The sequence below is a fragment of the Tinamus guttatus genome, unplaced genomic scaffold (assembly GCF_059628265.1).
Source record: "Tinamus guttatus ecotype Peru unplaced genomic scaffold, ASM5962826v1 Tinamus_guttatus_pri_ptg000145l, whole genome shotgun sequence".
Taxonomy (NCBI): domain Eukaryota; kingdom Metazoa; phylum Chordata; class Aves; order Tinamiformes; family Tinamidae; genus Tinamus; species Tinamus guttatus.
In genome coordinates this window covers 571,900-592,356 of record NW_028288679.1, presented here as the reverse complement: position 1 = coordinate 592,356, position 20,457 = coordinate 571,900, and positions in this window count along the sequence as shown.

Below are 20,457 nucleotides of genomic sequence, written 5' to 3'. Positions count from 1 at the left end.
GATACCCATTCTGTCTTTCTGAATTTTTATTGTAGAACTAAATTAACGTCGGCACTGTGTTTGGTGTCAGCAGGCCTTGTTTGTTTGTTTGTTTGTTTAATGTGGGCTTAAAATGTTGAGGTAATGATGTGTCCAGCATTACAAGAACTATGCTAATAAAACTGCAGCACAGTAGCAGTAAAATAAAATGTATTCAAGGAGAACTGTATACTGATGGGCAATTTTATGCTGTCCACAATGCCTCTCTCAATTAGCAGTAAAGATTAGATTATTTCACCTGGAAAAGGAATTTTTTTACACAGAGTGCATTTTGTTAGCCTTACTAGTATTATGAAGCTGCACTTGAGGAAAATACAGTAGTCAAATACCACAGAAACTTAGAAATTTCTTCTCACTAGAAATCTCTTCCTCGAGTTGCCCATGAGGAGGAGAAAGAAATTAGGGGGGTTTCTGCCCTCTGCCTCCCTCACCCGTAGCTGGGGCACACGTCGGGGTGAACTCCAGGATATTTTCCTGCTGCTTCCCATTTCAGCTGGGGCAGGAGGACAAGTTCACTGATCACAGGAGTGAAGGTGGGTCCATCTTTAGCAGACCCTCACTTTCCACGAAAAAAAAAATTAAAAAAAGTATGCCAAAGGATCTCTGCCTGTTAGATTAGCTCAAGCTTATGTGAAGTAATAGCATTTATTTTCTGGGTAGCCTGCCAGCTTCAGAAGGGATTAGGAGTCTGGAATGATTGAGCCCTGAAAAAGCTGAGAAATTTGCCAGATGGTTTTAAATATCTTAGAAGAAGTTAATCCTTAACGTAACTTCAAACCAGAGGACAAAGCTGTTCCACACGGTCGAAGAACGGCCGTGTGAGCTGAGCCGGGGACGGCAGCGCTGGCCTGCTGCGGCCTGGGGACAGCCCCGGAGGGAACAAGATGGATGTCAGGGCAGCCCGGGGAGCACAGGGCCCACGGAAGGGGCTATCCCTTCATGGAGAACCTACCTGGGCTAGCAAGGAAAACCCTCACAGCAGCTCTGTTTGTTAGTTCCTAATGTTGTGGAGGCACCACAGATTAAAGATATTCTATGCTTTAACTGAAAAAAATCATGCCTGGGGAGTGTGCTTGTTTCCTGTAGGAAGTGTTGATGTTTATTAAGGGGGAAATAAAGCAAAAACTGATTTTTAGTCAGAAAATAAATTTTTGGTCAGAAATAAACTTCAACAATAAGCTTTTGACATGAATTACTCATTATAGGTAGACAAATAATTGTACCCCTCTAATACAAACTCAATTAAAAAAACATACTGAGTATTTTGCCAAATTTTAGTATATTCAGAGCAATAGTAATTATTTTCTCTTTCCAGGTTTGTTCGTTAGGCAAAACAAAACAAACACATTGTTCTTTTTTCTCTTCTTTGCAATTAGTATTTTATTCTTTACACAAGTGCCTGGAATTGGGTAGGCTTTTCTTAAACAGAGAAATATGAGTGAGCCTGAGCTCTAAAATCTTTAGGGGCAAAGAGTGGTTTGTCCTCAGTCTTTTGGTGTCTTACAGAGCTGAATATATTTAATAAATTATAATTTTAGAAAAAAAAAACCTATTTTAGAGGAGATAACCTTACCTCTGAATTTTAAACGTATTAAATCAGAAAGTGCAACAGAAAAAGACTTGTAGAAATTTTAGATTATACTAGTTTAGGGGTTTTCTTTAAAGTAAACTACTTTTGGAAAGAAATGAAGATTGTTTTGTTTTTTTCCTATTGCTTTTACACTGCATTTTTCGTATTAAAATGACCTCTGAAAAAACCTGTAATTCTCAGAGCTATTTAATCCTTTGTCCTTTCTTAGCTACAGGTCAAAACTCATCATTATTCTTGATTTTCTCAGTAAAGAGGTTGTGTTTCTAAAACTTCTCGCTGAGAGCAGATTTTATCCCTGTCTCATCCTTTCCCTTGGTTTTTCAGTTCAGAGAACAAGCTGAAAATGTTTGTCTTGTTCTTTTTATACCACTCTCATTGCCATACTATCTGATTGCTATACTTTGCACATTAAGCAATGGGACTAAATATCTGTCACATGCTGTTTGTTCTCTTTGTCTCTTCAGAGAAAGAGGTATGGGCAGTGAAGTGTTTTGTTTTGATAGGGATTTAGGTTTTTAGATTAAACATGTTGTTCTGTATTTATGTTAGTGTGTACGATGTTATAAAAATGTACTTTGTCCTTCAAGTGGAAGGTAGTCCTTACTTCATATAGGAATTTGTTCTAGACTCAGGTGGCTTAAAACAAAATCTGTCTTCAGCAAAAGACAGGTTTGCTCATGTGGTAGAGAAACAGGGGTGAGCTGTCCACCGTGGTTTGCCTCCTGGAAGTGGAAATATAGCTTTTCCATGTACAAAGCCATTAAAGGTTCAAAGCATTTCTCTTCTTTTGAATTTCTTCTTATGTGGAGAGTTGAAGAGAGGTTTTACTGTGTATATTAATTAGTTTCTTTTTTTTTTTTTCCCCTCTCCTCTCCTCACCCCTGCTCCCCAAGCAGGAGTCAAGACTACCAGTTAGAAGCAAATTGTAGTTAATGAAGATGTTGCTGCAGGATGCTTGAGTTTCAGTGAGGAATCCTAAATTGTTCCTAAATACAGGATAAACTTCCTGTATTTATGGGTCACTTAGCATCCCTCGCATGAGCATTCATCTCCCATTTGCCAATTATCATCTTTGTCTGCTGGGGTTCAGTTTTAAGCTTAGCTAGCTACTGACCATCCACAAACTAATTCTTCCATCTACTTTGCCATCATTGTTTCCTTGTGAGAGGAAGGATCAGGATGAGGGAGGACATACCGGTCCTTTGCATATTGTGATCATTATAGAGCCTCTAACCATTTTGCATAGTGATTATCTGCAGCTGTTGAAAAAAAAAAAAAAAGGCAAATCCTGAACTTATCAACGATGAAGGACAATTCTGTGAGGTGTTTAGTGGCAGAGATTTGAATTATTCGATGAGCTTTGCCTGAGTCCTGTTAAGAAGGACTCAGACTGTGTTATTGAACATATACCTTTTTTTTTCTTTTTTTTTTTCTTTTTTTTTTCTTTTTTTTTTCTCCTCAGTACAGCAATAATGTACAGAAGACGTTTGAGTGTTGAGTCTCGAAGAATCAGAAGATGACTGGATGTCTTCCAAATCTGTGGCTGACTGGTACCAATACTGGAGCTAAAAAGGCTGTACTCCCAGGGCTCAGTGAAATTATTTTCCCTTAAATTTGTTTCTTGGATTACATCAGCTTAATTATGTTAAAGCACATCAGGTAGAATCTATCAAAGTATACTGTGCTAAGTGTCTTGACTGCTTATGTGGACACTAGAAGTAGGCTGTGATTAGTCTGCTTTAATTTAGATGTCTTTCAAAGTCAGCGTCGTCCTTGTTCTTGCCACTTTTTCTGAGGAGATTTTGGGTGAATACTTCAAACACTAATATGAAAAAAAAATAGGGAAAATGAATTTCATCTTAATCTGTTTATTAAGATATGGGGGTTTTGTCTTTTGATTTGATTTGCTTGCTCTTAACGTATCTTGCTTGTGATGTAGGCTGTTGTTACACCTGCATTTGTCACCATATGACAGGTTACCACTTGATTTTGGTTTCTACCATTCAGACAACTTCAGCCAAAATGTAGCAGAATAGCGCATGGGCCCTGATGGGGATGCACCCCAGAGTGCTGCGTGAGCTGGCAGATGTCATAGCTAAGCCGCTCTCCATCATCTTTGAAAGATCCTGCAGAATGGGGGAGGTGCCGGACAACTGGAAGAAGGCCAATGTCACGCCAGTCTTCAAAAAAGGCAAGAAGGAGGACCCAGGAAACTACAGACCAGTGAGCCTCACCTCCATCCTTGGAGAAGTGACAGAACAGCTCATACTGGCCGTTGTCTCCAGGCACATGGAGGACAAGAAGGTGCTCAAGAGTAGTCAGCATGGATTCACCAAGGGGAAATCTTGCTTTGATAGCCTTCTATGATGGAATGACCAACTGGATAGATGAGGGGAGAGCGGTGGATGTCGTCTATCTCGACTTCACCAAGGCTTTTGACACCGTCCCTCGCAACACCTTCCTGGGCAAGCTCCGGAAGTGTGGGATAGATGAGTGCAGTGACAGCTTTCCTGGTGCTGACAGCATCTTGCTAATGGACAACGAATCTTATGGGTCACTGTCACAGAGGTAGCCATCTGGGAAAGTAGAAGAGTTTCTCTCTCTTCCTCTTATTTGCAACAGATATTTTAAACTTTCTCTCATACTATGGCTTGAAATTTTCATGTTCGTGTTAAAAGTGGCCTTGACATTTTCCTTAGTCAGTCCTGAACCTCTCTGAGCAGTTATAATGGTGTCAGGTTTTGTGATGAGGAAAGAAGTCAGAGAAACTAGGATAAAAAGGGCAAATAAACTCTTCAAACACAATTTCGTGAAATGTTTAATGTAAACTTATATTCCTTATAGGACAAACCATGCCTTAACATGTACATGTGAGTGGGAGGTGGATGCCTCTATTTGGAGCTACTTGGACTTAAGGTTAAATCCTATACTTGTTAAAGTCTGCGAAAGTTTTGGCAATGATTTCAACAGAGTTGGCATTTTACCCTGTCTCTCTCCAGTGTCCTCCTCAGGTTACACATGGCAGTCAAAAGGAGCCCAAGACAGTCAGAAGTTAAATTAGTTAATTTCTAACTAAATTTTTAGTTTTAAAGTTTTAAATTAACTTCTTCAGAAGTTAATTAATTTAACTTCTTCAGAAGTTATTTGCAGCAGTTAAAAGTCAGAAATGAAGCTAATTTTAAACCCTTGTAGATAATACTGCATAGTAAAGTAACATGAACAAATTTTTTGTGAGGTCTTTTTAACAGTATTAAGTGGGGAAAAAAGCATAACAATAAAAAGGTCAGAAATTCAAAATTTGACTTTCGAAATAGTTGATTTTTCTAAAAATGGAAAGAGGGTATTGGTACAAAAGAAATTGTGTTGAGACAGAAAACAAAAAGCGTTGACTTCAGCTATGCTTATAGTGAAGAAAGTACACTATCCCAGTCTCATTAAAAAAAAAATAAAGTGCACCCAAGTATCAATCATACAGAAATAACAAGCTTTTTGGAATTTTTAGATTCTTTTACATTAGTAAAACATACTTTAGCTGTTTATTTCTCTCTGTTTTAAAAGGAATTGATGTCACAGTGTGTGAACTTGTGTTTGACGCAGCTAAAATGTTTAAGATACTCTGAATTATCCATTGCAACAAAGTTGGACATACACCTCTGTGCATTCACTCTTGTCCTACTTATCATATGGACAAGTAGAAAAAAGAGTAATCAGAGTAAAAATTATATAGAGTATTGGGAAATGAGGAAACATGACCTGATGTCCTGTTTAGTTGATAGAGAACCAAATATTTGACAGCTATCACAGCAGCAAATGGTGTGGTTAATGTTTTAGGGGATTTCCTGACAGACAAAGCAGGAATACAATTGCAAATCTACTCTGTGACACCTGTGCAACATGAGCATACACAAAAATCTGAACTGATAGCCTTTAGTCTTTTTCCAGATTAGTTACAACTGTCTTTCAATTATTCTCAAAGTATGGACAACCAAAAATGGCTGAAAAGAGTAGGTTTCAATACCTGGTGTTTTAACTCTCACGTAAAAGAGACTCCTGTTGCCTAATTAGCTCATGAAAATATAAGCTTACAAGAAACTTTCCAAAATAAACAAAACTACACATCACAGCCAAGGAAATGAAAATTATATACGTTTATTAGATATGTAACCGTTTAGAACATATGTGCTAAAAGAATGCTCTGTCCTGGGTAAACAGTCTTCAAGCAGCCTAAGTGACCATTCTGTTAGAGCTTAGTGACTCAAAAAGATGTGGGATGTGGGAAGTATATCTTCCATATTGTTCTTTCCCTAAACTTTTTATTTTTGTTTCCCAAGGTTCCGCATTACTTCCTGGAGTTTAATCAAGTAGTTGTGTGTACACTTTAAATGCATTTAAGGCTACAAGATGGAATACAAGATATAACATGCTGGTGTGTTTAGAGTGTTGCAAGGTAGATAACCTCTAGCGCACAGTGAGGAACTATGCTGCTGTGAACTATATGTTCAGAGGTTAAGATCAGATTTGTTAGGGCTCCTGGGATTTTATCCAGAGGTCTCACAGTCTCAAAAGCCAAACACAAGCTCATGCTTTTCTCTAATGTACAAGACAATATAATATATATATATATATGGTTGTAAAATATTTTGAAATCATGTCTTTGAATGAAATTGCATGTTTGCAAAATACTCATTTGTTCCCAGGAAGTATCACCTGAGTACAAATGTAATTATCTCTGCAGAGGTGCATCAGAATAAGGGAAAGCAGAATATGGGCTGAAGACGCTAGCTGCTATTTTAATCACACCAATGACCTATAGAGAATATCACATAGGTTTCTGTTCTACTCACTTCACAATAAATGTTTTTGGTGACATGTGTTGTTAAAATTTTCTGGGATTTTGTTGTGCTAGTTTTAAAAAATCAGAAGAGAGTATTTAGTAGAAGAAGCCATTATGAAACTTATCATCACTAACCTCTTTCAGAAGCAATTTATGATCTGTTTTATAGATCCTACCACACTCACAGGTCTAGGCCTCAGCCTTGATACAATTGATCAAGCTAAGCATGGTAGAGGCAGTAACAAAGTAGAGGAAGGGGACATTTTAGAAGAATAGATTCCTTAAGAAAGTGAAAAAATGTGGAGAAAAAAGCAGAATGGCATTATACTGGCATTAGTAAACCCAGTTGATCAATAACCTTGGTCTTAGAGAAGCCTAAAGCTTCCCACTTCAGGAGGATTTTTGTGCAAACACTATTTGCGTTTGCACACTATGTGGGCAGGTGTAAAAGATGGACACAGTTTTTGGGGAATTCAGAGCAGCTGACATTCCTCAGTAAACAGTTGTGGCTGGTGGTGTTAATTACTTCTTAATAAGGGGAGAAAGGCCTTATGTTTTTTAGTTTAGAAAATCCTCTCTACTACCTAGTTTTGTTTCTATCTGCATAGGTATGATCCCCTCAGTTGATCTCTATCTAAAAACTAAAATGACTAAAAGTGGATGAAGCAGTATCTTAGGTCCATAATAGCTGTTGGGGCATCTTAGATAGGAAGCATTCAAAAATCTCTGATGGTGCCATTCTTCCTGTTGAGAAGAGCCTGCGGGTATACGTAAGTGTGTGTGTGTGTGTGTGTGTGTATATGTACATATATATATATATATATATATGTACAAGTGTGTGCCACACCGTGAGGCAGAGCACTGGCTAATATCAGATGTGGTCTCTGCAGAAGCCTGCAAAAATAAAAGGGGGGCAATGAGGGAGAGAAGACAAGTGGAGAGAAAGAATGTATTGCAGTTGTTTGACAGCCACTGGTAAATTATGCCTTTTACCTGTAAACTCTCTAAATCCCCCTTCAGCCTCTCATGAAGAACAATAATTGTTTATTGATCTAAACGTTAACAATGTATCACTTGTTCTTCAATAAGGTCTAGAAATGTAACTCAAGGGCAATAACTGCTTTGGATAGACAACAAACTTGATGGATATGTGGGTTTTCTTTTTTTTTTTTTTCCTTTTTCCTTTTTTTTTTTTTTTTTTTTTTTTACATTTTTCCACAATATGAGCACATAGCTTAAGGATCTTATATAATTATGTTTATGTAGTTTGTGTGTATGCATATCTGTAGGGGAAAGGATCCTTTCATCTTTCTAAGAGTCTTTTTTCTCAACAGTGTTTACTACCTCCTTACAAATGCCTGCTAAAAAGTATGGGAAAATACAGGCTTCTGTTTCAAGTCGTTCTTTTTACCTTCCCATAACATCTGGGCATGTGCTTTGCCAGCCATTCAGACATTATATGCAAATGCAGAAAGCAAGATCGTGTGAACTAAATTGGGCAGTAGCATGAATAGCAGTGGAGGAGTTTTCCATGCATAGCCAACATGTGCCATCTAGATGGGCCCATTTGTAAAGAATCCCGATATGTTTTGTTTGGTAACAATCAGCCAAAGTTAAAAGGGAAGGCGACATACAGGGGTGTTTGTTTTTTTCCATGTTTAGTGTTTTTTAAAAGTGTTTATTTTGTTTCACTTAAAGAAAGAAGTGATAAGTTTAAAATGAAAGTAATTCCTGCCTAGGCGAACAGCAGGCAGATAATCATCATGATGGTCTTAGATAATGACAGTGACAGCAGTATGCCGTAACACAGTTATAACATAAAGCTATCTTTCATGCCAAATGAGTACACAAAAGTTTTCAAGTGTCGAGCTTCATCCAGCTTGGTAGATTCGGACAGCTGATAAACCCTTGGATATCTCGGTGGCAATTAGTTACTTATCTTTCAATTCAGGAAATGGAAGTTGAAAGTTAAGTGTCAACATGCATCTAAACACCTCTGGGACAGGCCTTGGGTCCAAGCCAGGCAGAAACGACAGAAAATCATTGAGAACAGAAGACATTAAAAGGTCAGAAATAAATTGTGATCAAGTCCTGCCTGGCTATTTTATCAGTTGGTATTTTTCTTTCCTTTTAAGAATAAAATTCCGTTTTCCCTTCTTTGAAGCGGTTTGTGTTACATTAATGGCTTACCCAGCATCTAAATATGTCATCTTATTCAGATAAGTTTTGCACTGAAGGAGAGTCATGTTATTAGAGGAAACTTTGATTCCAGAAAACTTTTAATGGACATGGCAGTGATAATGTAAGAAATAAAACAGACAGAGGGCTGGAAACACGTGGCTGCATGACTTGGATGCACTACTGCTGGAAGTGCCTTCTCATAATTCCTCTAAAGTAAAATTCTCAGTCTCTCTGAAGTCAGCTGTGGAAATATGGGGTTTTCCAAGACCCATTGATGACTTTAAAATCTACACATGGAGAAGTTGTGGACTATGGCTATGAATGCGGAAGTGCTCCTTTTCCTGATCCTACAGAATGAACTCACGAAGGCATAGGGCACCTTCCCTCTGAATGCCACATCATGGTCTTCATCTTGTGACTCCCCTTAATTCCCATTTCCTGGTACCACCCAGGAGTTAGTCCCTAGCCTTATTCCCTTTAACCTGTCATGCCAACTGTGTTAAAAGTGCTTTCCTTACTGAGAATGGAAACTGCTTTCAGCTACAATCTTTTCTCAGTTCAGATGATGTTCTGTCCTTTGCATTGCAATATTTTGAAAAGAGTTCTAACAAGAGAGTTATTTCTGTGTCAATTCATTAATCTTCAAGATTATGCATCTCTGGAAATTCTTCAACTGAAAATGTATTAAAAATAAGCAAACAAATCACAGAATCACAGAATGCTTAAGGTTGGAGGGGACCTCTAGAGATCATCTAGTCCAAACACACAAAGGAAACAGCTTCCCTCAACACAGTTGAAAGCATCACTGTAAAACTTATGTGTGACTCTGTGTTCCACAGCACATAAACATTTCTTCTGTGTGAACAATTTTCTAGTCCATGGCAGCTGGAATCATTCATTATGATTGATTTGTAAGGCAATTAATAGGAAAATAGTAATAATGATATGTAAAGAACAACAAAGTGAATGACAAAAAAAATCAATTGATGTATTCCTTCGTTGTGATTGGTTATGATTATCATCCTCTATTTCTTAAAAAGGAAAAAGAAAGCTTAGCAACTGTATTTAAATATAGAGTTCCTTCTTTGTTAAATGATATTTTATAACTGATAACTCTCAAGATATTCTGAGCCAATAACTGGCTAAATATTTCCCGTGCATAGTGATTCATAATTTTCTGAAAAATGCAGACAGAATACTACTTTAAGTGTTATACTTTAGCTTTATTCTTCTTTCCTGTATGTGTGTGTCCCTCTGAAATACATGCTTCGGTTTCTTTCAGATCATCTCCTGGTTGTATATGGAATGTGTCATTAAATGTGATGTGCAACTCAAAGAGAGAATTCTATTTTTTTAGGTAGAAGCTTGTAATTTGAGCACACCTACAGGTAGGGCTGATACTGGAGACTTTCACATTCAGATACCTTGTTACTGCTTGTTTCTCTCTCAGTTGCTCACAGACAAACTTTATTTTTCTTTTTGTTGATTAAAAAAACACTACTAAAGCTACAAATTCATATACATCCAACTATAACTCTGTCTCATGTATTATGTTACCTTGGAGTCCCAGAGGAAATCAGTGGACAATGGCAGAAATGGCAAATTTGCTATAGTTCTTTGCTTCCTTCCAGCTTGCCGTGGGATTGAGTGCTGAATCAGAATCCACTGCAACCTTTGGACTATTAAGAAATGCAGAAATTCAGTGCTAGAACCTAGCATGAGCTAAAATCTTTAAATGCTTTGGACTGAAACATACATGCATGCGATGCTTGCATGTTGGCTCTGGATATATTTTGTACTTCATAGACATTGATATTGCATATCTGCATAACTTTATTACATAGCAGATGCTAACAAATATTAAAGAGTCTGTTTTTGCACATGAAGTCAGTATGTGTTCATGTTATTTCCAAAATGGACCTTCCTCTGTGCAAATAGAAACTCATTTTGGTTTATCCCAGGATACGTTTAGATATCTCAGGGTTTACAGTGATTGTCCCTATTGAATGGGCAGAAGTACTTTTAAAATGGCTATACATGCCCTTTGATTTGCTTCTTATGTGAATACAGAAAGGGAACTCTTAAGTTTGTGTGAATAATTTCAGGGCAAAGTCTTTGTCAGTGTCATATGCATATTGGTATCTACAGTGAGAGATTATTCAAATTCTATCAAGCCACAATTCCATACCTGTAAACTGAGGCTTCTTGGAAGTTTTTACCTAATGAAATAGGAGGATATTCAGTTGGAGAACAGTTTGCATATCCTTATAAAAAAAAGGATTCCTGTGGCAAAATTGCAGAAGCAGAAATATGTCAATTGATAAACATGAAGCAAGAAAAGATGTTCAGCATCAAGACAACATCTGACATGGGGTATAACTATAATCAAATAAAAAGAGGGTCCTGACATAGAAAGTGACTAACAGCAACAACTATAGCTGTTAGCAGTACATCTAGAATACTGTTAGCTAGAATATTATCACTTCCAAGTTTTATCCTGGATTTGCCACAGTTTGATCCACCAAAATGAATATTCTTAAGTCCACAGTTCACAGCAAAGTGGATTTTGGCTGCTTCTATGCAGTCAGCCTGGCACTTTGTTCTGCAGTCTTCAGGGAAATACCACCAGTTAGGTGACAAGTGCAGATGCCTAGGTCTTGTGAAGAACTCCAACAGGTATTTTTGATGCTCAGCTGACTCTAATACGATGAATTGCAGCAAGATGTGCCTATATTTATTTTTTTTTAACTAAACTCTTTCCTTTAGCAGATGTTCTGACCATGTTCTCATTATCATTATCCAAGCCCAACAAACGGACTCCAGAAGTCTAAAGCCAATGACTGAAGATGGAGTATGACTATCTATATGAAAGCTTGGTTCTTTCTTTCTTTCTTTCTTTCTTTCTTTCTTTCTTTCTTTCTTTCTTTCTTTCTTTCTCTCTTTCTCTCTTTCTCTCTTTCTCTCTTTCTCTCTTTCCCTCTTTCTCTCTTTCTCTCTTTCTCTCTTTCTCTCTCTTCTCTCTCTTTCTCTCTTTCCCTCTTTCTCTCTTTCCCTCTTTCCCTCTTTCCCTCTTTCCCTCTTTCCCTCTCTTCCCTCTTTCCCTCTTTCCCTCTTTCCCTCTTTCCCTCTTTCCCTCTTTCTTTCCCTCTTTCTTTCTCTCTTTCTCTCTTTCTCTCTTTCTTTCCCTCTTTCTCTCTCTCTTTCTCTCTTTCTCTCTCTCGCTCTCTCTCGCTCTCTTTTTCTTTCTTTTTCTTTCTCCTTCCTTCCTTCCTTCCTTCCTTCCTTCCTTCCTTCCTTCCTTCCTTCCTTCCTTCCTTCCTTCCTTCCTTCCTTCCTTCCTTCCTTCCTTCCTTCCTTCCTTCCTTCCTTCCTTCCTTCCTTCCTTCCTTCCTTCCTTCCCTCCTTCCTTCCCTCCTTCCTTCCTTCCTTCCTTCCTTCGTTCCTCCCTTCCTTCCTTCCTTCCTTCCTTCCTTCCTCCCTCCCTCCCTCCCTTCCTCCCTTCCCTCCTTCCCTCCTTCCCTCCTTCCCTCCTTCCCTCCTTCCCTCCTTCTCTCCTTCCTTCCTCCCTCTCTCCCTCCCTCCCATTTTGTTGGTGTGGCAGCTTGCTAGTTGCTGTTATAGAGTAAAAGTATTTAGTTCTGTGCATCAGTTAGGGTAAACAACTGTTATTCTTATAGCAGAAAGTTTTTTTTTTCAGCTGAACTTGTTGCTTAGCTGGGTATAATAAATAACAGACAAAACCAAATGCACTGATCTTCATCTGTTCGAATACCAGTGACAACATTGCAGTTTCCAGAAATGAGATGGTTTGTTCTAATTCATTGGAGAATCAAGAAACTGAACAGTAGCCTATCCAGCTGCATTACAAAAGGGAAAAACATGAATAGTTCAGCAGCTCAGGTTGTCCCCCTATGTTCTAAGACGCAGTCTAGTGTTCATAAATAGCAGAATTAAAAAGAAGCACTTTTTTTGAAGATACATTGTAGTTATGATCAGAAAGCACAGAATTAATATTATAGGTGAATCTGTCCAAAGGTGGAAGCAGGAATAATTTATGTTTAACTCCATTCACACAAGAAAGACTCTAAGGTTTTTAAGAGAAGCTTATTTTAAGATGGTATGTAGGTTTTAAAATTTGCATTAAAACTAGCTGTATTATTGCCAAATTGCTAGGTAATCAGGTAATTGGTGATTCTGTTTAAGGAAAAAGCGTACAACTCCAGGAAGGAGAAATAAAAATAAGCTGTTTTTGCATAAAATGAAATTATGCTGCTATTTGTACCAACTGCTATCACTTTATTGTAGGGCTTTGTTGTAGGGAAACTATGGAGCATCTGCTTCATATACTAAAGTTTTTCTTGTTGCATTGTGTTTTCATTGGAATTCACTATACAAGTGTTTTATCAATTCAAATAATATATTTATAGAGAAAATAACATTGGAAAACATAAGTTAGAAGCATGAAGAATAAGTCGAGTTTACATTTGAGTTTAGTAATAAAATGGACAAGAAAGCACTAAAATAGCTGTCTTTCTTTCCAGTGAACATTTCAGAAGACAAGTAGAAAAAATCTTCCTTTTTTTGTACAGGAACTGCACAACAGACAGATGCTTGCCATAGTAAAATATGGTTTATATCACTATTTCCTCTGTCTCTGAGACAGTCAAGGCAATGAAGAAGGATTTGCTATAAATAGTACTGAGATATGGAAAAGGGGAAATCATGGGTACAAATTCAACCAAATATTAATGCAAGTCTAGATGAATTTTCCACAATATTGTTTAATGATTTTCAATTCTTATTTACTAGTTCTCTATTCAACAATTTTTAATTATATTCCTGCTCTAGATTTTAACGCTAGCTATAGTCATAGCCTTATGTCGTTTAAATGCTGGCTATCCCTATACATTTTTCAGAGTGGTTCATACTAAACAAACGAAACTAAGCTGTCATAGAATCTTGATTTGTATTTGCTATGCATTTTTTTTTCAGTAAGTTCACTGTTTAAAATGCACCATACTCACTATGATTGCTGCTAACATGTCTGATTTTGAACATTTATCAGTGAGCTGTTGCAAATGATCAGCATTTACCTCTGTGTGAGGTTAGAAAATACATGCATATAAAATAATATATATGTGTATATCTGCATAATAATAATTATAATATTAGAACATAAACAAAATCTAATTAATTCAGTACATAATTTATTTTTCTTGCAACCTATGCAGAGTGCCATAGATTCCCTAGAATTTTACTCCTTAGAACTTTACATAAAAACAAAAACAAAAATCCAATTCTGTAGTTTCAGTCTCTTTCTAAGTATGTGTCAGCTTTAGGTTTTCACTTTGCATTTGAAATTTCATTAATATCTTTTCAATTTTTTGGTCATATATGCTTCTTCATTCTTGCCCTTTTTACAGTGACCACATATGTGAGCTAACTGCATTAGCAACACTCATTATTTGCTTATTCAAGTATATCAAGATATTCAATTTAAGGTTTTGAATTAAGGAGCTGGAAGATGCCTTGCAGTACTCCAGGTGATGCTTAAAAGAGTTCAGAATTTTACAGTTCACTACTTATGATATCTTTCTGAGGTTAAGCTAATGACTTTTTTTAACACCTTATTAGCTATCTGACGGTGCAGTAACACAAATGTATTCAACTTTAGAAAAAAAAAACAGATAACTAAGGCAATCATATAAAACATCACTGAATACTGAAAGCCTTGAGTAGTATTGCAGAGCTACAATGTAAGCCTGAATGTAAAGTATTATTAACTGATTGATTATTTATAATCCACTATTCCTGTTATCTTCTTTTTATATTTTTAAGTGTTGTCTTATAGATGATTTAAAAGCTGGTTTGTCTTCCCAGCCGTTAGTCCTTGTCCTCAGCAAGAAAATCAGATATGCAAAGGCAGAAAAAGAGAAACATGAAGAATTAAGGCATGGATTAAAAACAGCCAACTTTCCTTTGTTCAGGGGAAACACCAAGAATGAAAGATCCAGCATTTTGCGCCTTACAGAGATCCACCTATCATGAGCTATGCTAGTCTGATTCTTCCCTTTTTCCGCTGTTGAAGATCCTCATTTGCGCTGCAGCTGGGTCTAAGGATCCAAGCTTTAAAGCTGCATCACAGTAACTATCATACAAAAGTATAAAGAAAACTAGTTCTGTCCTGAAGAATTTCCAGTCTAACTCAAAATCTGATTCCAAATTTGACCAGACAATAGACACATCAGAAGACTAAGAATAAGGTGGGAGTTAAATAATTTTGAAAAGTATTGTAGCCAGTGGTGTTAACATATAAATTATCTTAGACTTGTGAGGTTTTCATAGGTCTGATGAAGCAAGCTTAAAGCAGCTGAGAATTGGTTCCTCACCAGCAGCTGAATCTTGATTATCAGCGCAACAGAAGCAGGAATATAGGAATATGCATAAAGAATGGTGGTACAGCTTTCCTCATTATTATTTAAATAGCCATGTGATTTTTACCATCTTATCACCAACAATACCAGTGCTGAAGTTAACAGGTATATAATGCTGGGTCATAGCAGGTATAAAATAAGCCATAAATGATGCTTTACTTTCAGGATAGAATTTGTGGAGAGAGAAATGTGAGGGACATGGTGCCAGAAAAGTATGAGCCAAAATAGTTATTTTGGCAGCAAAATTCAAATAAATAGAAGTGAAGACATATGGTATTTAGGCCAGAGAGATGGTAAATGCAGAGGCTGAGACATGACAGAACGAGGGTTTGAGTGAAAACCTGTTTCTCCTCTTGTTCCAAACAGCTCAAGTTCTTAAGTACCTGATGCCGGAGGAATCTTCAAGGTCCAGATGATGACGTGTGGGATTAAATGGAGGGACAACACAGAAATGATTACAGGTTGTGTAACAGTGAGTGGGAGGACAGTTGGGTTGTCCTGAAACTGAGAATACAGTGTGGAAATTATATTTGGGGACGGATATAGGGACAGCTCTGTTTTAACTGTGCTGAGATGGGATGAGAACTGGACAAGAACACATTAGAATAAAAAGGCCAAGATAGGTAGAGAGAAAAAAAAAAGAATTAATAGCCCTTTTAGGACTGGACTTCCTTTTAGAAAATATCATTATGCTAATAACCCAGAAGTCTCTGTCTACTCCATAGCCACTTTTTTTCCCCCCTAATATCCCTAGTTGCCATGGAGATGAGAGTCTAAGGACTGAAAAAAATAGTTTGTTTAAATTTGAAATTCTACTCTAGAAAACTAATCATGGTTCTTACCTTCATAGTTCAGAGCCAGCACATTCTTTGTTCTTGGACAGAGGCTGGCAGTAGCAGGAAAAGGTTATTCATAGCAGGTACAAGTAGCTAATTCTAGTGAATATCTTCTCCTTTCTTACTCCTTCCCTAGAGGAGAAGTCATGTGAAATGGGAACTGAGTTCATGAGCCTCATCTTCTTTTCTAAAACTGAAATGAACTGATTCATGCAGCAGTGCAAACTAAGTAGGATAAAATACTGTTCGGCCTAATGATTAAAGCAAAATGCTCCTCCATCTCTGTGTGGCAGGGCAATGTGGATCTATTCCTTGGCTCTTAATGCAGCAAGGCAAGGATAGAACAAATAGAGGACTGCTAAGTAATTATAAAATGCAAACACAAAATTTGTATGACTAACACAAAGTAGGAAAGTCTGTTTCTGAAGCTACAAGTCTGAATCCTCTTCCATTTTCTACAATATGCTCAGAGAGCTTATTGCTGTGAAGGCAGAGCACAGTTCAGGAAATTTCAAAAGGAAAAATAAGATGCTGTTGCATTTGCTATTACTCTTCTGTTTCCTTCATCTTCATATTACTGAGAACTGCAGACCAGCCTCTGATATGTACATCAAAAGAAAATTTTCCCTACGATGAATGATAGCACAACAAGGTCAATAGCAGAAGTGATTTAAAGCATTTGTTAAGATCTGCTCTGTTACAGCACTATAACGTTTGCAAGGCAAGAAAGATGCTAAAGCTAATTAGTGAGACAATTCATCTTCCATTTATAGCTCTGTTCAGAAAGAAAGGAAAAAAATAAAAGAAAAACAAAACTGTTTTCTGGAAATTCAAGACTTAAGGATTACTACCATCATACTGATTGACTTCTTCTGAACCAATATTTTCATGTTGATTAATGACTTAAGATGTGCTTAGAGATCTTTATGACTAAGCAAAACCAGTCTGAGAATTAGTTTTGAAACAGAACACAATGTGGATAATTAGAGCTCAGAAAAATAACAAAACAGTTGCTGATGACCCCTGAATAACCTTAATACTTGTGCAGGAAAAGTGGACATAATATTTCATTGTTTTCAAAGAAAATTACCCTTGAGTTGAATAAGAGGATTTGACATTAAAAGATTGTTGAAAATATTGATGGCAATAGTGAACAAACTTTAGCAAAACAGATGTCTTTTAGGATTGTATTACTGTCACACAGAGATAAAAACACATTTGGAAGGAAAGAGGAAGGAAAGGAAAGTAATAGAGAGCATAAAATAAAAGCAAATTTGAAAACTACAGCTATCTCCTTGAATGAAGTTATGAGTGAGAGGTGGAATGAATGAAATTTTCTTCATGAGAGAATATTACTAAGAAATGAGTATTCATGTAGCACAAGCTCCCTATAGTGTACACTTTTTTTATTATACAGTCTGTTTACTGTAGCACTGCATTGTAGTAGCTAACTTTTCTTTTCCTTGTGTGACCAAATATGTCTTGGCAGAAACTGCGTATACGACTGTGTTAAGATGGGGTAGGACTGACCTTGGTAGCCCGGTAGATCTGGGGAGCTTCCTGCAGAGTCTTCATTTCTTAGGAGCCAAACCTGCCAATTTTGATCATCTCTGTGCTTTCGTTTTCGGTAATTCAGAAGTAACTGTGTCATTTTACACTATTTTAATAAAGACTTTATCAATAGTTAATACATATTAGGCCTTAAATAGAAAATATTTATAAGGAATAAGTGGCGTTAAACTGAGAAGTATAATTTCCATTATCTTCGCTTTTTTATTAATATTTAGAGAATTTCTTCTCTAGTCCATTTTGATAGATCATTCTGCTTAAGGTTGCTATTTCAATAGTACTCTATTTCTGGCCTTGTCGTTTACATTCCTACATTTAATTTATATGTATAAAAAATTCAACAGGTTTAATGTTCCATTTTCCCATTCTGTTAATTAAAATGGAGAGTGTATCCATTTGTGTATCCTGAAGTGTATCCTAAAAGTGTATCTGAGCCATTTAAGATGGTGTTAAACAGATCTTTTTGTAAAACATTTTCTTCATTGCATTTTAAGACAAACTGGACCAATAGAGAATTAAAAAAAAATGGATGTTTTAACTATTATAAGTGTAATAAAAATTAATAAACTTTTATTTACTACGGCATCTATTGGGGGGGTTGTCTTTTTTTTTTTTCTTTGTTTTTCAAAAAGAGTTTTCTTCTAAATTAATCAGGCCCACTGATTTGGGGGAATTTTTGGCTCCAACCTGCAAATTTGTGGCATAATTTATGGCACAAATATATATACCATGATGGCATATTGCAGAATTCCACAACTCTGAGCATCCCACAGTTTTTGCTGCTTGCTACTGCAATACATGAAACCCTCCTTTTCTGACAGTGGGACTGCTGCATCTTCCTCAGAGCCACCTCCAAGAGTGAGGCCTTGGTTCAAGTGCAGCAAAAGCAGTGGGAAGAATTTCATTAACTTTCTGGTGGATTGGGTAAGAATTTGTGAGACCAGGGACTCTGTTTGCCTGCAGAATACTCAGCAAGCCCTGTCAGGGAAGCTGGTTTCAGTTTTTAATATATTTCCGTTCAAAGTTTTAACAAATCAAGTCTAAAAGGCAGTAACTACTTTCCCTCGAAGAAGCACTAAAACGATCAACTTTGGCCAGATAATCTAGCACTGGATCATAACCCCTCAGGGAAATATTTACATTTTGCCAGTTTACTCAAAGGAATGGCTTTAGGGACCTGGAGATATTTTCTGTATTTTTTTTTTTAACAGAAGAGAACACTGATGCTAGAGCTGAAGCTAGTGATTTAATCATAGAATTGCTGGAGGCTGCAGTACCCTATCTCCTCTGAAATCAATACCTATGCTCTCAGTTATATTAGAGAAGTGTTTACTTCTTCACCTGACCAAAATATTAATTTGTATATGCTGTATTGTCTTTTTTTTTTAAGTTGATCTGTAAGGAGGGTACACTGTTTATTTTGAAATCTTTTCATGCAGCAGTATTTTTCCATTACTATTGACTGATTATTTTGTGCATTTATATAGCACCATTCACATGCATCAAGATGCTCTGCAAAGAACTAGAAATGCTCTGTATGTAGGAAGCAATGTCCTTTTGCTAAAACACAGCAATCAGCAGGGCAGTGTATAGTAGCAACCTTTGCATTGCAGGTGCTGCTGATTTCAGCTTAAGAGGCGAACAGGAGAATTTAGCTGGTGCATCAGGGGAATTTAAGTAGGTAAAATGCAATTATCCACATCAGAATATGATCAGGATTCCTGAGTTAAACTCCGGCTGTGGGATTTTTAATTACCGTGAGTCAGATAACATTTTTCTTCTCATCCTGAGGATGAAACCTCTATTAGCAGAGTGCCTCCTGCCACTTGCTCTAGGTGTCCCTGCGTATGCAGGGGGGTTGGACTAGATGATCTCTAGAGGTCCCTTCCAACCCTAAGCATTCTATGATTCTATTCTATGATTCTATGATTAGTCTGGCCTGTACCCAAGGGGCAGAGTGCCACCTCCTGTGGTGAGTCACCCTTGGCTCCGAGAAGGGGAGAGCGGAGGCGCAGCAGAGACAGCGCAAACTCCTCGCTGTCCTGGGCAAATCTGTGTCAGGACGCGGAGCTGAGTGGGGTGGCGGAGGCTGCTGCTGGGCGACTTCTTTAATGACTGATCACATTTCCTTGAGGAAGCACCCGGCTATCCCCAGAGGTTTCCCGTCCACAGAATCACCGAGCGTGGCTTCTTTGGCCTAACGAGAACTGACGAGATCGTGGCTCGAGGTGGTTGGCTACAAAAAGCACATTAAACATGTCAGTGCAGGTGATGCTCCCACTATATGAATTGACAGTGGAGGATTAGCTGCTATTGCATTGGAAATCTATTAACGTTTGAAGTAGTTTGCTTGAATTAGAAGACTTGATAGAATTACAATTACTTTCCCTCTCCTCTGTCAGCTTCGCTGCTATCTTTTGCATACCTCCTACTAAGAGCATTTGTAAATCAAGGGAGATGTCTTCCAAAACTGTATGCGGAGTCATTTTAGATATGCAAGCCTACATGTGTAAGGGAGAGGAAGCAAATGGAGGGAGGGAACAGCTGACACCTCCTGGCTTTACAAGCATAGTAAGTGGAGAGGTGGAAAGGTCATGGCCTAGGAACTAACATTCGTGGGTAATTTTCAGAATTGAGCAGGAGTAGGAGTGTTTTGTTTCCTAAGCACTCAGTGTAGCATTATAAAGACAGGCTAACAAGGGAAGGAAATATGGGGTTTTTTTTTTTTCTTCTCTAGAAACTATGCATTTCTCGGGGCATGCTGGCAGTTAGGAATGAACAATGTGGGTTGAGGAAATGCAACATTTTTCTTGACTGCATCTGTAGAGTTAGGAAGCTGAAATGCACCTCGTGCCCTGGGTGAATGGTGCCTTTGTAATAAGGTTTTTACTAATAGATTTAATGTAATATGTGTGCATATATTGAAGCACCTAATATGTGGAATGGTATCAAGTTTGGCACAGCCACTTGCTG